Source organism: Amblyomma mixtum, chromosome 10, assembly GCF_055824585.1.
Source record: "Amblyomma mixtum isolate Tamu chromosome 10, ASM5582458v1, whole genome shotgun sequence".
Taxonomy (NCBI): Eukaryota; Metazoa; Arthropoda; class Arachnida; order Ixodida; family Ixodidae; genus Amblyomma; species Amblyomma mixtum.
Window position 1 is genome coordinate 31,534,608 of NC_143021.1, and position 15,288 is coordinate 31,549,895.

Below are 15,288 nucleotides of genomic sequence, written 5' to 3' on the forward strand. Positions count from 1 at the left end.
TCGAAGCAACTTACGATGGCATGCACGCAGAAACAAGCACGGTCGCGGAGGCTGCGAGGCGACGGAACAGCAATGTTTACGTCACCACCCCACAGTTTCCGGTTTCGGCTCGCATCGTCAGTGTCATCAGCAGCGCTCGGCGGACAGCGGGGGGCGGAGCTACCGCGCAATTTTAAACGGCGATTTCGTCGCTCCTAAGTGATTAATCTGCAAAAAAATTTCACCCGCATGATTTTTAAGGTTCCCACATCCATACGTGAGCATCTTAATGAATTCGAAAATCTCTTCAGCTTCCCTTTAAGGACCGAGCGTTTGACTTGAAAGAGCTCTACTTATCCAGGGACGCCTGAGTTCGGACTACTTGTAAAGAAGTGAGATGAGTGCTGTAAGAATGTTGGGGGTGCACACATGTTGCATTACTGCATTACACTATGCTTGTTTTCAATATTGTTATGCTAATGATTTTGTTGCACGGAAGTATCGTGCAAAGAGATCCATTTTGCAGGCTGCCACAGGCGCAGACAAGCACAGCAGAGCTTAAGCGACGCAGAGTATTATTCGTTATGAGAGTGTGAATATAAACCTTTATCATTACTATAAGCGCTGACAGAAGTAAGCTTTCGCGTTTCTGTACAAATACGCGTTGCAATGACTGAAGTTTCATGTAAAAAAAAAAATCATGTTCCACGGAGCAATTGTAACATATTGCACTGTCACCTCAAAGGCGCTGGGCTCGGGTCAATCAGGGGTTTACTTATTTCGCGTTTTTATTTTTGTTTTCTTGTCATTACTTATTTTACTTCATTGAATATCTGAACTCTAAATACGGGATATTAAAACGAAACAAATTTTCGAGTACAGTCCCCCGTGTTTCAGTGCCCATTGTCCAACATTACTGCAGCGCATTCTCCCGCGAACACACTGGTACAGTGATCAGGCGTGACCTTGCGACGCTGAGTTAAGGTGGCATTGAGCTTTCCGATAAGGAAATTGCTAAAAAGAAACATAAATAACGTGTCTGACTCGTAATTTTAGACCAGTGGCTCGCTGCAGGGTAAACACGCGCTCTTTATTTCATGTCTTGGGACGTTAAACCCCATAAACCAACCAACCTATACTCTTGTTTCATACATAGCAGTCAACGCAGCGAAGGCTGCGGCGCCTGTTCGCGCTCCTCGTCCGCATCGTAATGTAGTGCGTCGAAAGTGAAAAGAGTAATGAACTTAAAATTAAAGTAGATGTTGGTCGATATTGTAGTATAATAATAAAAGTTCTTTTTTATTTTACAAAAAGATTGCTTTTTTTATGTTCTTCAAAACGGAGTGCCTTATTTGCCTGTTTTTTTTCCGGCTCCTCCTGTATCAGGTTTTCACAGCTAGGCCGGCCGCTGATGTCGTCTGCTTTCGTCTTTCGGTTTCTGAGTCTGCGAAAATGGCACCGCTATCTCCTACTCGCTTGTTTTCTTCGCCCACTGCGGCTTCAAAAACATCTCCTGCTCACCTATTCCCCAAGCTGAAGTCTCCAAAAATTTCGAAAGACTGCAGGCAGGTGCTTGTCAACGTTTACTCCAGCGTAATGAAGCGCTTCCCGGAGAAGACTGTGCGTGAAGTTGTCGAAACTGTGGGCGAGATGACCGGGGTGAGCCCTCGGAGAGTTTCGAGCTTCTACCTAATGAAACTTTTAAGAAAAATAAATAAAATAAATAAAAAACACAGCCAAGCCGGGAGTTGCACCTTGGCCCCTTATAAAATGAACAGACAGGCGCGCGCTTCGTACCACTCAGCCACGACGCGAGGCGGAAGGATGCATTTCGCTCGTTTTTTGCAGCGGACTATTTTCGTACCTTTGGCAGCGTTGACTGCTATGTATGAAACGGAGTATAAGTCCGTTCATTTGCCGGCTATTTTGCTCAGTCTAGCTTGGCAGCGTTCCAACCTCAACGAGTTGACTCTTCTTTTTTTCCTCGCATGCGAACGACCTCGGGAGCGCAGCGGCGAGAGAAAAATGCTGGTCGATAAAATTCGCTGCATGGAGTCCGCTTACAGGAAGCAAAATAGCAAAAAAAAGCAACGACATTTACCTTTGTAATGCGTCAAAGCAACTACGCTTGAAATGGTTGAGAAAGAAGGCGGTTGGCGAGGAGAAGGGCGGCGTCCTCCTCGCTTATCGTTCGCGCGCTTTTTTTCCTGTCGCCAGCATGCGTATCCACTTGTCGTGCGCGCGTGCAGGAAAAAAAGAGGAAGCATGGGCTGAAAACGACAGAACCTCCGACGGTTTCACGGGCAGACACCGGGCAGCCAACGCAACGTAAGGTACGTACGTACGTGCTCATTCCTTATACTAGCAATAATATATTATTATCGCAGTTATTTCAACGACGTTCACGTTTTGCGTTCAGGTTTACTGCTCAGCGTCTGTTGCAGGTAATCTTAAGACGCGATTCTTAATTCCTTAGATTTCTACTTTTGATTAATTTAGCTGACAAAACTTTATGTTAAGGCGCCTTATTAACAAGCGCACTTATCGCAGTATAAAGTCATTTAGAAAAAATTCAGACAGCAGATGATGTTTTATTTTTGCGTTTTCGTTTCTGTTGGAGTTCACTTTTGCTTAAGTATTTATTTTACCCTCCGGGCATTAGAGGGGGAGTTGGTATTACATAAGGATAATGTTAAAATGGAAAGCAAGAACTGACAACAGTGTACCAACCAAGCTAACAATGCAATAATGTCAAGTAGGGAGTTCAATACTGCAATGTGCTGACGAAAATTTCCGAACGAAGAGTAGGAATATGAGAGGTTGTTGGAATGAAGGATGGAAGATCGTTCCGGTCGTCTGACGTACGTGGAATAAATGAATCCAAAAAGGCTAGTTTTGCATGAACTAATGCTGAAATCGTCTTTGATTCTGACTGTTATCTTTCACGTTTCCAAGTCCGACACAATTTATGGCCACCAGAAGTTGACCATTGCTGTACCGAGAGCTCTTAATGCTTGCCCCCAGCTGCCTTCTACGGCAATGGAGATACGGAGTGACCAGAGCTATAAGAGAGATGTGAATGATAGGCTACCTTTGTAACATGCCGTGCTGTTTGCATGCTTTTGTTGTTACATTGTTCCGTAATGTATGACAAAAGCGTTATTTTTGCTGCTAGCTATTTTGTAAATATAGATACGCTGTGGGAAAGCTTCAAGGCCATTGTATCGCACTGCATCAAAAACTTTGTACCATTGAAGACCAAACGAACAAATACACGTAATCCCTGGATAACACGTGATATCATTCATGGGAAACGCAAAGTAAAACGACTAAGGAAATCACTAAAATCAAAAAATGACTATCAGGTAAAACATAAGCTCACGAACGCCATCCGTGAATTGAAAGCAAAAATTATGGCAGCGAAAACAAACTACTTCTCAGTTACGCTTCCTAATTTTTTAAAACACTCCCCTGGAAAATTTTGGAAATACCTCAGCCCCAAAACACAAAAAGACACCTTCAGTTGCCAAGGACAAAATCAAAACTTCGCAAATTCCTTAAATACATACTTCCAATCTGTGTTCACAGATGACGATGGCCGCACACCGGAGAGTATTCACCGCAATCAAACACCGCTAGACATGCCAACAATAACCGAGACAGGCGTTCTGAACCTACTTTTATCAATAGATACAAAAAAAGCAAATGGTCCTGATAATATTCCAAACACTTTTTTGCAAAGATATGCCGAAGTCAACGCGAAATATTTACATTTAATGTTCAATAAATCTTTATCAACCTGTAGTCTAGCTAATGAATGGAAAATCGCGAAAGTTATTCCTATACACAAAACAGGAGGCAAAGATGACGTTTCAAATTACAGACCAATATCACTAACGTGCACGGTAGGAAAATTATTGGAACACATTATACTAAAGCATATCACCAGTTATGTTGAGCAACATAACATTTTATCGCCTGTTCAACATGGATTTCGAAGGAGACTTTCAACTATCACCCAATTACTCGAACTAACACATGATTTATTCCAGAGCATTGATAACCAAAAGCAAGTTGACTTGATTGCACTTGATTTCTCTAAGGCATTTGACAGAGTAAGCCATAAAAAACTAATTAGCAAACTTACATCAACTTTAGGTGACGGCCCTATTATCAACTGGATCGAGGACTACTTAACTAACCGATCTCAGTATGTTGTAGTTAACAATGATATTTCTTCTATTGCGCTCGTTACGTCGGGAGTACCCCAAGGGTGCGTCCTTGCTCCACTTTTATTTCTCATCTTCATTAATGATCTGCCCTCTAACATACATGTTAAAATTAAACTTTTTGCCGATGACTGCATCCTTTACAACGAAATTAACTCTATAAATGACCACGATGATTTAAACAGCGCCCTTCAAGAAGTGGTAATATGGTGTCACAAATGGCAAATGGAACTGAACATTAAAAAAACAGCCTTCTTATCTGTAACCCGTAAAAAACAAAGGTCCGAATATGTGTACAGCATCAATAACATACCGCTCACCCGAGTTCACGAACACAAATACCTTGGATTAATCATTTCACATGATCTAAGGTGGGAATCACATATTAACAGCGTAGTATCATCTGCTTTAAAACGATTGTTCTTCCTTAGAAGACGGCTTCGAGAAGCGCCACCGGAGACCAAACTGTTAGCATATAACACATTTATACGATCAGTTCTCGAATATGGAAATACGATTTGGTTTCCCTACACACAACAACTCATTAACAAACTAGAAGGAGTGCAGAGAAAGGCAATTAGATTTATCTTTAACAAATACAGGAGCAGTGATTCACCATCCCAACTACTAAATCAAGCATGTATTCTTACTTTACAGAAACGCGCCAGACTAGCACGACTAAAATTATTGTTCCAATTAGTTCATAACACATTAAACATAGATACTTCGTTATATATATCTGTAGATGAATCCAGACCATCCCGGCATAAGCACCCATTAACCCTTAAAGAGTACGCATTCCGAACCGACTGTTTCAGATATTCATTTTTCCCGCTTGCCATAAAAGAATGGAATAGTTTGAACCCCTCTATTACTACTAATACATCTTTGCAGAAATTTGTAACTTTGGTAGAAGAACAGTTGAGCGATAATTAAATAGATAATTAAATCATAATTATTCAAGTACAACAGACCACTCGTATCACTGCATGCAACAGCATCTTTATGAACATATTACATACAATGTATAAAATTGCACCCTTTTCTGTGAAAAATATTCTCTCGTGATGTGTTTTATTTTCTGTTATCTGTGTTTTTTTTCCCATACTCATGTAATTACTTGAAAATAAGTGTTTTTAATGTATGCCATTCCATTTGTATTCGCTTTGTACCTTCTTACTATATGCCCATCCTGTAAATATCCCAATGGGATTGACAGTATGTGAAATAAATAAATAAATAAATAAATAAATAAAATTGTATTGTCATTCTAGCCTTCGCGATGGCTCAGTTGTTTAGGTGCTCGGCTGCTGACCCGAAAGACGCGTGTTCGAACCCAGTCGACGAGGTCACATTTCGATGGAGGCGAAATGCTAAAGACCCGTCTAAAGTGCGATGTCAGGACCCCAGGTAGTCGAAATTTTTTGGAGCCCTCGATTACGGCGTTCCTCCTAGCCTGAGTCGCTGTGAAAATTTACCCCCCCCCCCCCCCCCAAAAAAAAAAAATGTAACTGTCATTCTATTTTGATTTTTTTATCAATCGGTGACATGCTGTGAAATTGAGCAAGGTATGTTGCTGGGCGAGTTGGTTGGGGAACATCTTGAGAACAAACAGCGCTTACAGACAAAGGACCAGAACAAGAAGGACACACAACTGCGCACTCAAGATGCTGTGAAATGCTTCGAATTTATTATTGTTTTCGCATAGGAGGGTAGGCCTTAGTCACGTGTCCTGTACCGCCTTATACCTGCTCCTCCTTGATTTACCTCTGCACTGTAAACGAGAATCAAGGAAATAATAAAAATCTGTGCGAGCCGAACATATGCAGCTGGAACAAGCAACTTATAAGAAATGGACTCATGATGAGAGAGCTTTGTGTAAAAGACAGAGGGGTGCAATTTTACGTGATTTTACGAGTGACGTCAGGCTCAGGCTGGATACTATAGTGGTAACGTTTGATTTATGATAATAATTAGCCAGAATAAACGATGCTGATCATTGTTAACCATTTGCAACTGGTTATTTGTACTGTAAAATTGGTAAATTGGTTTTTGAGGAAAGGAAATGGCGCAGTATCTGTCTCACATATCTCGGTGGACACCTGAACCGCGCCGTAAGGGAATGGAGGGAGGTAGGAGTGAAAGAAGAAAGAGAGAAAGAGGTGCCGCAGCAGAGGTCTCCGGAATAATTTCGACCACCCGGGGATCTTTAACGTGCGCTGTCAACACACGGATCCAGGATAATTGACGCATATTCTAGTTTTAAGCGCAGAGTGTGGTGTAAGAAGAATTGTGGTGTCATCATCATCATCAAAACGTTTATTTCCACCGAAATGAGACTCCTTTTTGGACCCCCCGGCACGCAGGCCTAAGGGAGCCCTACTTAGGAGCCTCGCAAACTAAGGTCTGGTGAAGACACATTGTCTCTTCACGGCCTCAGCCGCCAGGCGGATGGCTTGTTGCTGCTTAGCGGGGTCCTCGCTCCGCAGCAAGGTCTCCCAGGCTTCTCTATCTTCTATATTTTGCTCGGCGCCCGGGCTTCCAGCACATTGCCATATGACATGGTCGAGAGTGCCCCTCTCCCCGCACGTTATACAATATTGGTCTTTCTCCTCTTTGGAGATTGTTATGTATACCCAGAAGGGGCTTATATGATTCCCCCCTTGCAATCTTCTCCACGCAGTTGCCTCCTCTTTTGCGAGGGAACGGTCGGGCGGCGGATAGACCCTCCTGCTCAGCTTATAATGTTCCGTGATCTCGTGGTATGAAATTAGGCTATCTTTCATGTCTATGCGGGAGGGCCGCTCTGCTGCCGCCCGGTGATAGAGAGCTCGGGCAAGCTCGTGTGCAGCCTCATTTCCTGCAATAGACTCATGCGCTGGGATCCATATTATCTCTATGTTACGTTCTATCGGCCTCGCCTCGAGGACGTGTTTGGCCTCTTCCCTTTCGCGAAGTTTCTTACTGCAGTTTTGCTGTCACTTAAAATCGTCGTGGCCTTGGTACCGACGCAAGCGAGCGCTATCGCCAACTCTTCCGCCGCATTGGCATCTCTCGTGCGGCTCGAAGCCGCTACCGTTGGTACTCCTGCCCCGTCGACCACAGCGGATACAGCCGCCCCGTGCTGTCCGCACGCCGCGTCTACGTACGCCACCTGGGGCCCGATTCTCGATATTCGCCAATCCGCCATGAGCGGGGCGTACCCGTGACGTGTGAATCGGGGCGGTGCGGAAATGCGTAACAGCAGAATAGAATGACGACATTGAAGAATAAAGAAAAAAGTATGACAAAAATAAACAGTGTCGTCTGCTACTTGGCGCCAAGTACAAAAAACATCGCCGAGTTGCGGCGCGAAGGTGAGTTAGCACAGTAGCGCCGTAGAGATGGACGGTGAATGCGTTGCGGCGGCGGTCTCAGCGTACTCGCCGCACACATTAGCTGAGTGATGGTGCTGAATGCGACGCTAAAGACCCTGTGGCCGGTCGTCACGGAAATAAGAGTTTAGCGGTAATTGTACAGCATGAAGCGGCCGCTTATTGCCCGAAGCCACCGCGCAGCGTGTCGCGTCTCCGTACTTGTGAGATGCGATCAGCGTCGCGGGGCGAGGAATTGGCGGAGAAACGGCTGGCTCTCGATCGTAACCTCAACGCGTCAGTGGCGTTGGAAAGCTTTACCTCACCGTGTCACTTCTTCAGGTGCATAGAACTTAACGCTACCCTTGGTTACGTTTGCAAGCGGCCGCGCACGAAACGCGACTGCGAATCGCGTCAAGTGCAACGCTATGAGCGGGTACGTCTTATTATCAAAAGCGTCAAATGCGAAAGCAAAATAGGGTTTCCCGCCAGTACTTAAAGAAAAACAGACAGCTAAAAGTCCACTGTCAACATAAGCATGTATTTCACAGTGTTGGCGTTTCACTTAATCAGAATAGTACATGGAACTCATCTTTTGCTTTGTGAACATTAACTAAGTCTGCCTGCAAGCAGACTTCACGGACTTTATATGAAAGCACCTCACGAATGCATGGCATAGAGTGGCAGGTACATAATTTCATTCAAATAAAAAAAGGCTCTCAATAATGCTATTTGATTTCAATGTTTGAAAAGGCCCTCAATCTCGTTAATTCTGTCTAACAATGAGCACACAGCACTTACCAAGGGCATATAGGCAGCTACACCACTCGTGTGATGCAAGTACGCACCAAAATGTGAGAGGTGAAACAAAATTTGTCATGCCCATCCCTACAATTCCTTTGCTGTAGGACAACAGTAATGCATCCACAGCAGCACCAGGCACCTCCTTTGCAATGCAGCAACATTCCTTGTAAGAGGGCAACGTGTGATGTCAAGAGAGGTTACATCGGCTGGAAAAAGATATCTTCACATATGCTACTCAACATTGGGGAACGGGACGAATATAGAGGGGGATAGTGAAGGTGGAGGGTGATGCCGCATTACAAACAGCTAATGCAGTGTGCAAGACACTTGCTTTATTTGCTTCATGCAAGTTATTGGTTTGGTTTATTGGGGTTTAACGTCCCAAAGCGACTCAGGCTATGAGAGACGCCGTTGTGAAGGGCTCCAGAAATTTTGACCACCTGGGGTTCTTTAACGGGCATGCAAGTTATTATGATAGCATGCACATACACGTGCATTGTCTATTGCACATGTCATATCAAGCCTGAACATGTCTCAGGGTAAGGTCAAGGAGCTAAAGGAGAATAAAAACAGCAGTGAAGTTAAGAAGGAAGAACAGCAACACAACAAGAAAAGCACAAGCATGCACAGCAGCAAGATAACACACAAAGGGGGCAAGAAATGCAAGGCTAACATGGCCCATAGTATTTGAGGGAGGCAGCATCACAGACAAGCAGTGGTATTCTGGCAAAAGGTCCATTAATGCAGCATGATAACACTGGATGATGTGGATTGGTTTTGGCAAGCCCTGTGCACTCCACGAGCAATCTACAAGAGGCCTCAGTCATGTTTCTAGCCTGATGTGCAAGTGCATGTCTTTTCCTCTGTGCACACTCCTGACCACATAGATATCAGGGCCATTGTTGGTTCTCTTTGAGCAGTGGATCACAATGCCGTTAGGCAACATTTACACCATACACTGATGCAATAAAGACCCTGTGATGCCACTATTGCGCACTGCAGGAGAGTAATGCTCAATGAAATGTGTTCACTCCCAAAGTACTTTCCTTTACTGTGAACTAAAATAGATAACCCTCTATGTACACTCAAAATATGACATCTACAGTTCAGTGAAGGGCACCATACCAGATGTAGGTGCTGAAATGTTGGCAAATCTTTGAAAGGACTCTGAGGACTAATCGAAGTTGCTCTGCAACATTCCAATAACAAAGGGCCTACCTGTACTGAGAACAAAGCTTGTGTACAGCTCAGAGATTATTTGTTCAAAGAAGCAGTTCAAAATTACCATGGTGAAGTGCGTTGGCAGGAAGGCTATTACAGCCCTTGGTTGGTAATAACTTTATTAGTCCCACTTCAGTGGATCAGGTGAGGGTGGGTGAAGGGGTGTTGAACAGGTCGGTGACGGCCCTCAGGCCACTCTAGGTGACCATGCGGTGACCTCCAAGGCCCAGCCCATGATGCAAAGCTGTAGCTCTGCCTGTGAGCTGTGCACAGCAGCCTCCCATCGCTCCTGTGATTCCATCCCTTGGAAAGGAGGTTTCGGTTTGTTTGGGCAAGCCTGATAGGTGCTTTTAAAATCCGCTCTGGTGCTCGAGCGTAAGTGAAAGGTTGGAGATTTCTCCCCTCTATGTATGTACTACACTCCACTGCATGAAAAAAAAAACAGAACACTTAAAATGCCTAGTGGCGTGTGCACATGGAGGGTAAATTGTTTTTTTGAGCATGATTAAGGCAGCTTGAAAAATGGTAAGCAAGTCTGACTCAGAGTTTCCACGAGGAGAGTGTTAAATTAATGAACAGAAACTATTCACCACCAATATAATGATCGAACAGGTTGCAAAATGTTGATGAAATTGGAGTCATTGCAAGTGCCTGTGCATAAAATTTAAGTCCCCTGAAAAATTACCGTCTTGTACAGCTTTGCTGGCTAATTTCTCTTAAAGTTCTAGCAGAAGTATGAAACCAAACCAAGTCAGGTGGAAACAGGCTGCTATTCTTTTTTCACACTATAAGAATAATTTTTTTTTCTCATTACCACCAAGTAATATCATTAGTGCTGTATTGTATATGATGGCATCGAATTTAGTGCTAAGAAGTTATTGGGTGCCATGTGCAACCAGAAAAGAAAGGCACGGAAAGCCTGCACACACCACTGTCAAGGAGAGAGGCTGCGATTCAGCAGAAAACGCAGTGTTATCCAACCGGCATTGCGTCAAAAAACAAGCTTCACGCGTGGATGTCTGCAGGGAAAGACACTGAAAAGAGGATTTGTAATCTGAATCAAACGTCAGCACACATCTGAAACTACTTCACTTTATAAAATAATAGATTTTACGTACAGAAAATTAATAAATTTCTTTCTGCCTTGAAACCCATGACCCCTGGATCGCCAGCCAGGCACGCTCCAACTAGACCGTGTAGGCACATTGACTTTGCTGAGGTACAAAGGGGGGGGGGAGTGATGTGTTGGTGCTGTTGGCTTAATTTGATGCCTAGTAATGTAATTACTGCAGTGAACTAGAGATGTGCCAATTAGTGAGAAACATTACAATAACATTACGTAGGTGAACTGCAGTGTGGAAGAGTTCAAAGACAAGAATTGGGAACCTGTGTTGAGGCAACTCTGATAAATGTGTGAACACGAATGAAGAACAGTGACTGTGTGTGTGAAGAGAAACCGCTGCAGGGAGCCATAAACACTGTTGTGTGATACCCATGAATGCTGAGCTTAATTGTGCCCCTACATTTTTGGGGAGTGAGACAAGTTGCATTGCCTCTTAGGTGTTGCAATTTGCTTAAAAAAAGTGAGGTGTCTTTTACATGCAGAGTGAAAAGTTTGTGGAAGCCATTATTGGCAAATTAATTTATTTACATTACTGAACTTCATACATCCTAGAATTCATTATGCAGCCGAACTGCGAATCATTACCTAGTGCAACAATACACATTGACGAATATGTCTCGTCTACAAAGATAAATTTTTTTTTGGGACAGACTCATCTTTCAGAACCGTTTGACAGTGGTGTACATGCACATTAGTGTTGCCTAGTTTACAAACTTAAGTAGCCAGCAGTCGCCTTTGCTAAACAGAAAAATGGCAGCACGTACACTGATATGGTCCAGTTACACTAAGGGTTCAGGGGGTGAGCAGGTTGTCTAGGATTTTTCATAAAATGACCAAACAGCATCCCCAATTTGCATGAAGCAAAACGCAAGAGAACATGCCAATGAAAATGGGATCTAACAGAGTTTCACTGGGAGGACAGGTGGGCAGTGATCTTCCAATGCATGCATTCAAGGTTGATGGCCCAGCACAGAAAAAGAACACAGACTGCAAATCCTGAAAAGAGAAAAAGATCCCAAACCTGGGAAGACCGCCTGAGTAACCCAGAAAGATAAACAAAGTTTACTACTACTACTACGACTATTATGATCCATTTCCAGTTGAATTATTGAACCGGATCATGCCCTTCCAGCTACAAAATGCCATTTGGAGCTTTATTATTGAAACACAAATTACGTCCAGCTGCATAATTTATGCCTCCATTTACCTTCAACTGAATTAATGTACAATTTCTAGGTTTTCGTCACGGGTACAAATTTGAGCTAGAAGATGGGAATGGGTACACGTGTCAGAGCGCTGGCCAGGCCTTGCATTTTCATCTGGAAAAGTGACCATGAAACAATTACGTGACTTTTCCTTCAGGAAAAATAGTTCACTGCTGTATAACTACAAGCAGCATGTGAAAGAGGCAGTCGAAAGCAAGCACACAGAGGCAACCAGATGCCATGAGACAAAGCATGTTGCGATCTTATCACACAAACAGTGCCACACAAGGCATGTTGCACCCTGAAGAACAGATGTTGTAAATGACTAGAGACACAGCGACCATGCTGTATGTTGAGGATGTTGTGGACTGCTGGCTCTCAACAAACACCAAAGCAAACAGAAAAGCACTGGTGAACGCATGTGCAGTGAACACCCTGGTTTAACAGTACCTTTTGCTGGGCTAGTTGGTGTGACATTGTGTTCAGAAAAGAAAAAACAGCGCTAAATTCTACACAAACCACACAGAAAGACGGACAGGACAGCGCCCGTCTTCCTGTCTTTCACTGAACTTAAGCACCAAATAAAATGTGCGTTGTGTACAAGAAGAACACATAGGGAGGCACCACATGAAGGAAAGCACTTCTTCACAATCACCAAAGCATGTGTTGAAGCACGCACTCAGCAAGTTGGCAGACGGTAGGTTGAAAACACTTGGGACACTTCCTGACTCACAAAAAACTGCAGCACCAGACAAAACTGATTTCTACTGTCATGCATACCACCAATATGGTCCAGTTTAATGAAGAACGCCAAAATGATGAAGACTTCACTGGCTTCCTAGCAGTATGCCATCAAACTTGCAGCAGAGCAAATGTACACTGATTACTTGTGGCATAGCTACACATGAAAACCGTGGCAGTGAGTGCAATTCCCACACGCAGCTGCTGATCATGCACTTCCGGTCTGTCAGGCAGAATCCAAATGGTGCTGTGTCCTCCTCCTTGTTGTGGATGTTGGTGCTCCTGCTATTACCACCACTTGCCAGAGGTGTCATGGTCCTGCAGCTGAGTGTGGATGAATATGTTGGGTTGCACAATGCAAGCTGTGGTGACCTTCACAGAGAACTCTTGATCATGCTGCACCATGGCCTTTGCAGACACCTCAGGAGCCCAGTATGGCCACCCAGCTGGGTAACCAGACCAGCTGGGAGGTGACCAAACATGAATCTGGTATCCTGGCTCCAGAGCACATGAGACCCCATGGTGAGGGTGGTCTGCCACATCTGCATAAGATGCACACCATCACTTGCACACTAATCAATGCTGTGCACTGAAATCTCCCAACGAGCTAGACATTGTGTTAAAGAATAGTCTAGTTTTACGTACAAATGTAAAATACGCTCACTGCAAAACCAATCATTAGTATCAAAACAAACTGTTTCTATATAGCTAAAGGTACTTGATGGCAGATTTCCCAAACTGATGCACAGAAATAATTACTACAGTCTTTTTATACTCAAGAAAACCGCTACAGAATGCACTGCAAGGAAGGGCACAAGTTTAACTGTTTATGACTACCTTGAGTGTTTTAGTATATGCATGCTTTCGCATTTTGCACCAATCGAAATGGGGCTACCTTGACATTGTGGTCACTGAGAGAAATTCAAAACCACAGAACAACACTGCGTGTCACGCACACTATCTCCGCTGTCACTTGAAAAGTACAGACATGATTAATTTACATTATTTTCATACGTGGTTCTATTTACACTGTTCTTGCTTGCTGAATAAACTATATAAGAATGCAATCAGATATCATTAGCCGTACGCAATCTTACTAAAGGCAAACATGTTATTCCTTAATGCTTGCCACTACACGCACACTAAGCGCGTGCTCACCAGTTTGACGATTTCCATGCGGGCAGCACATGAAGAGAGATTGCACACAAACGGGTAATGGATGGATCCCGCACAGACTTCGTGTGAGCTGGAACCTTCACCGGCAGGAACAACACGCCTGTAAATAAAATGTACAAGAGTCATACATGTTTGTTTTTCGCGCGCCCTAAGAGAGATGATTTTTTTCACCCTCCTACGGTCATTTTCACGTGACTGCTGTGTAACTGATGATGTAACACTGTTATGAAAATTTTACCTTGAATAGCAAAATCACTTTTGTGTGCTTCACTAATAATGCTTAAGCCAGGGTATAGTATTCTTTTAGAGTTTCACGCATTTTTTTCTTCCACACTTAAGGAAACGACGCCTTCCAGCTGATTTCACCTATGCTGCCTTTCACATTCATCAACACCAAAAACAAAGAAATCGACCAACGTACTAGCATGCTAGAATTTGTTTTCTCAACTTGAGCCGTGTGCAAAAACTGAAAACAGTATGATGAAAAAAGCAACGCGAAATGCCGAATAAAAATTTCGGATTCGCAGCATGCATGCAAAAGGAATGAGAATGACGCTACACACACACACGGATGTCTCGTCGAGAAGCCCGACACATTCCTGGAGTTTGTTGCTCGGCCGCGCGAACACCTGTCGTGCCATGCGCTCATCACGCGCGCGAAGCCCATCCGTTCTGCGACGTTTCACAGCTGGCGATCGCCCCTCAGAGCTCGACAGTTCGGCACTGCTTCTCGCCGCAATGCATCCTTGCATAGCCACCACACCATATGCCTCGTCAGGTGATTGCCCAGACGAGCTGTCTAGTCAGAGACAACTCGAAAGCATCGCGGTGACCTCGAAAGTCGCTCACCTTTCCCACCTCTAGGGTTTAGCAAGCGACGAATGAATGCAAGGAGCAGCAAAATGCAGCGCCGGCACCGCCATTCGAGCAATTTTCGCGCTTCACTAACCGCACGGAGGGATGATTTCTCACTGCGAGCGAAGGGTTTGCAACGAGAGAGCAATTAGCGCCCCCATGCGGCTGTACGCTTAAGCCTTCACTATTAACGCTCTCAAGGGTTGCTTATTTCAGATGTGCTCTTATAACGCCATACCATTACATTGTGCAATCAAAACAAGACTTTTGTGAGCTTAGTTTTGTCTTGAAATAAATACCCGTTAAAGTGCGGCTACCTAACGCCGTATAAATCAACATTTCACTAACTCATTTGCATGATTCGGGTACCTTTCGCCGGGCGAAATGATGGCGGCGAATTTCAGCCATTTTTTGCAATGGCGGCACAACGTAAACGTGTTGAAACGTCATTCTGACATCACTTCAACATGTGTGCCTATCACGTGATTTACGTGATATTGTTCCAACCAATCAGATTTTAGGAAGTTGCCATTTCCGGTGTGCAGCTATTTTCTCCAAATTGGCAAGTCGAGCGCAAGTGCTCTCACGCGGACCACTTGTAG

The 15,288-nt window shown here is 44.0% G+C and overlaps 1 protein-coding gene across 3 annotated transcripts in view; it reads left to right on the forward strand.

The window, feature by feature from the left end:
- The first annotated feature begins 2,197 nt into the window (after positions 1-2,197).
- Positions 2,198-15,288, forward strand: part of LOC149325535 (thiol S-methyltransferase TMT1B-like) — a 61,214-nt gene continuing 48,123 nt past the window's right edge. The window contains exons 1-2 of one of the 3 annotated variants that reach the window (XM_089563381.1): positions 2,202-2,320; positions 13,072-13,177. The gene's annotated coding sequence lies outside the window, so the exon portion shown is untranslated. Of the gene's footprint in view, positions 2,321-13,071; positions 13,178-15,288 lie in introns of all 3 variants that reach the window. The other 2 variants (XM_089563379.1, XM_089563378.1) reach the window with 2 other exon arrangements.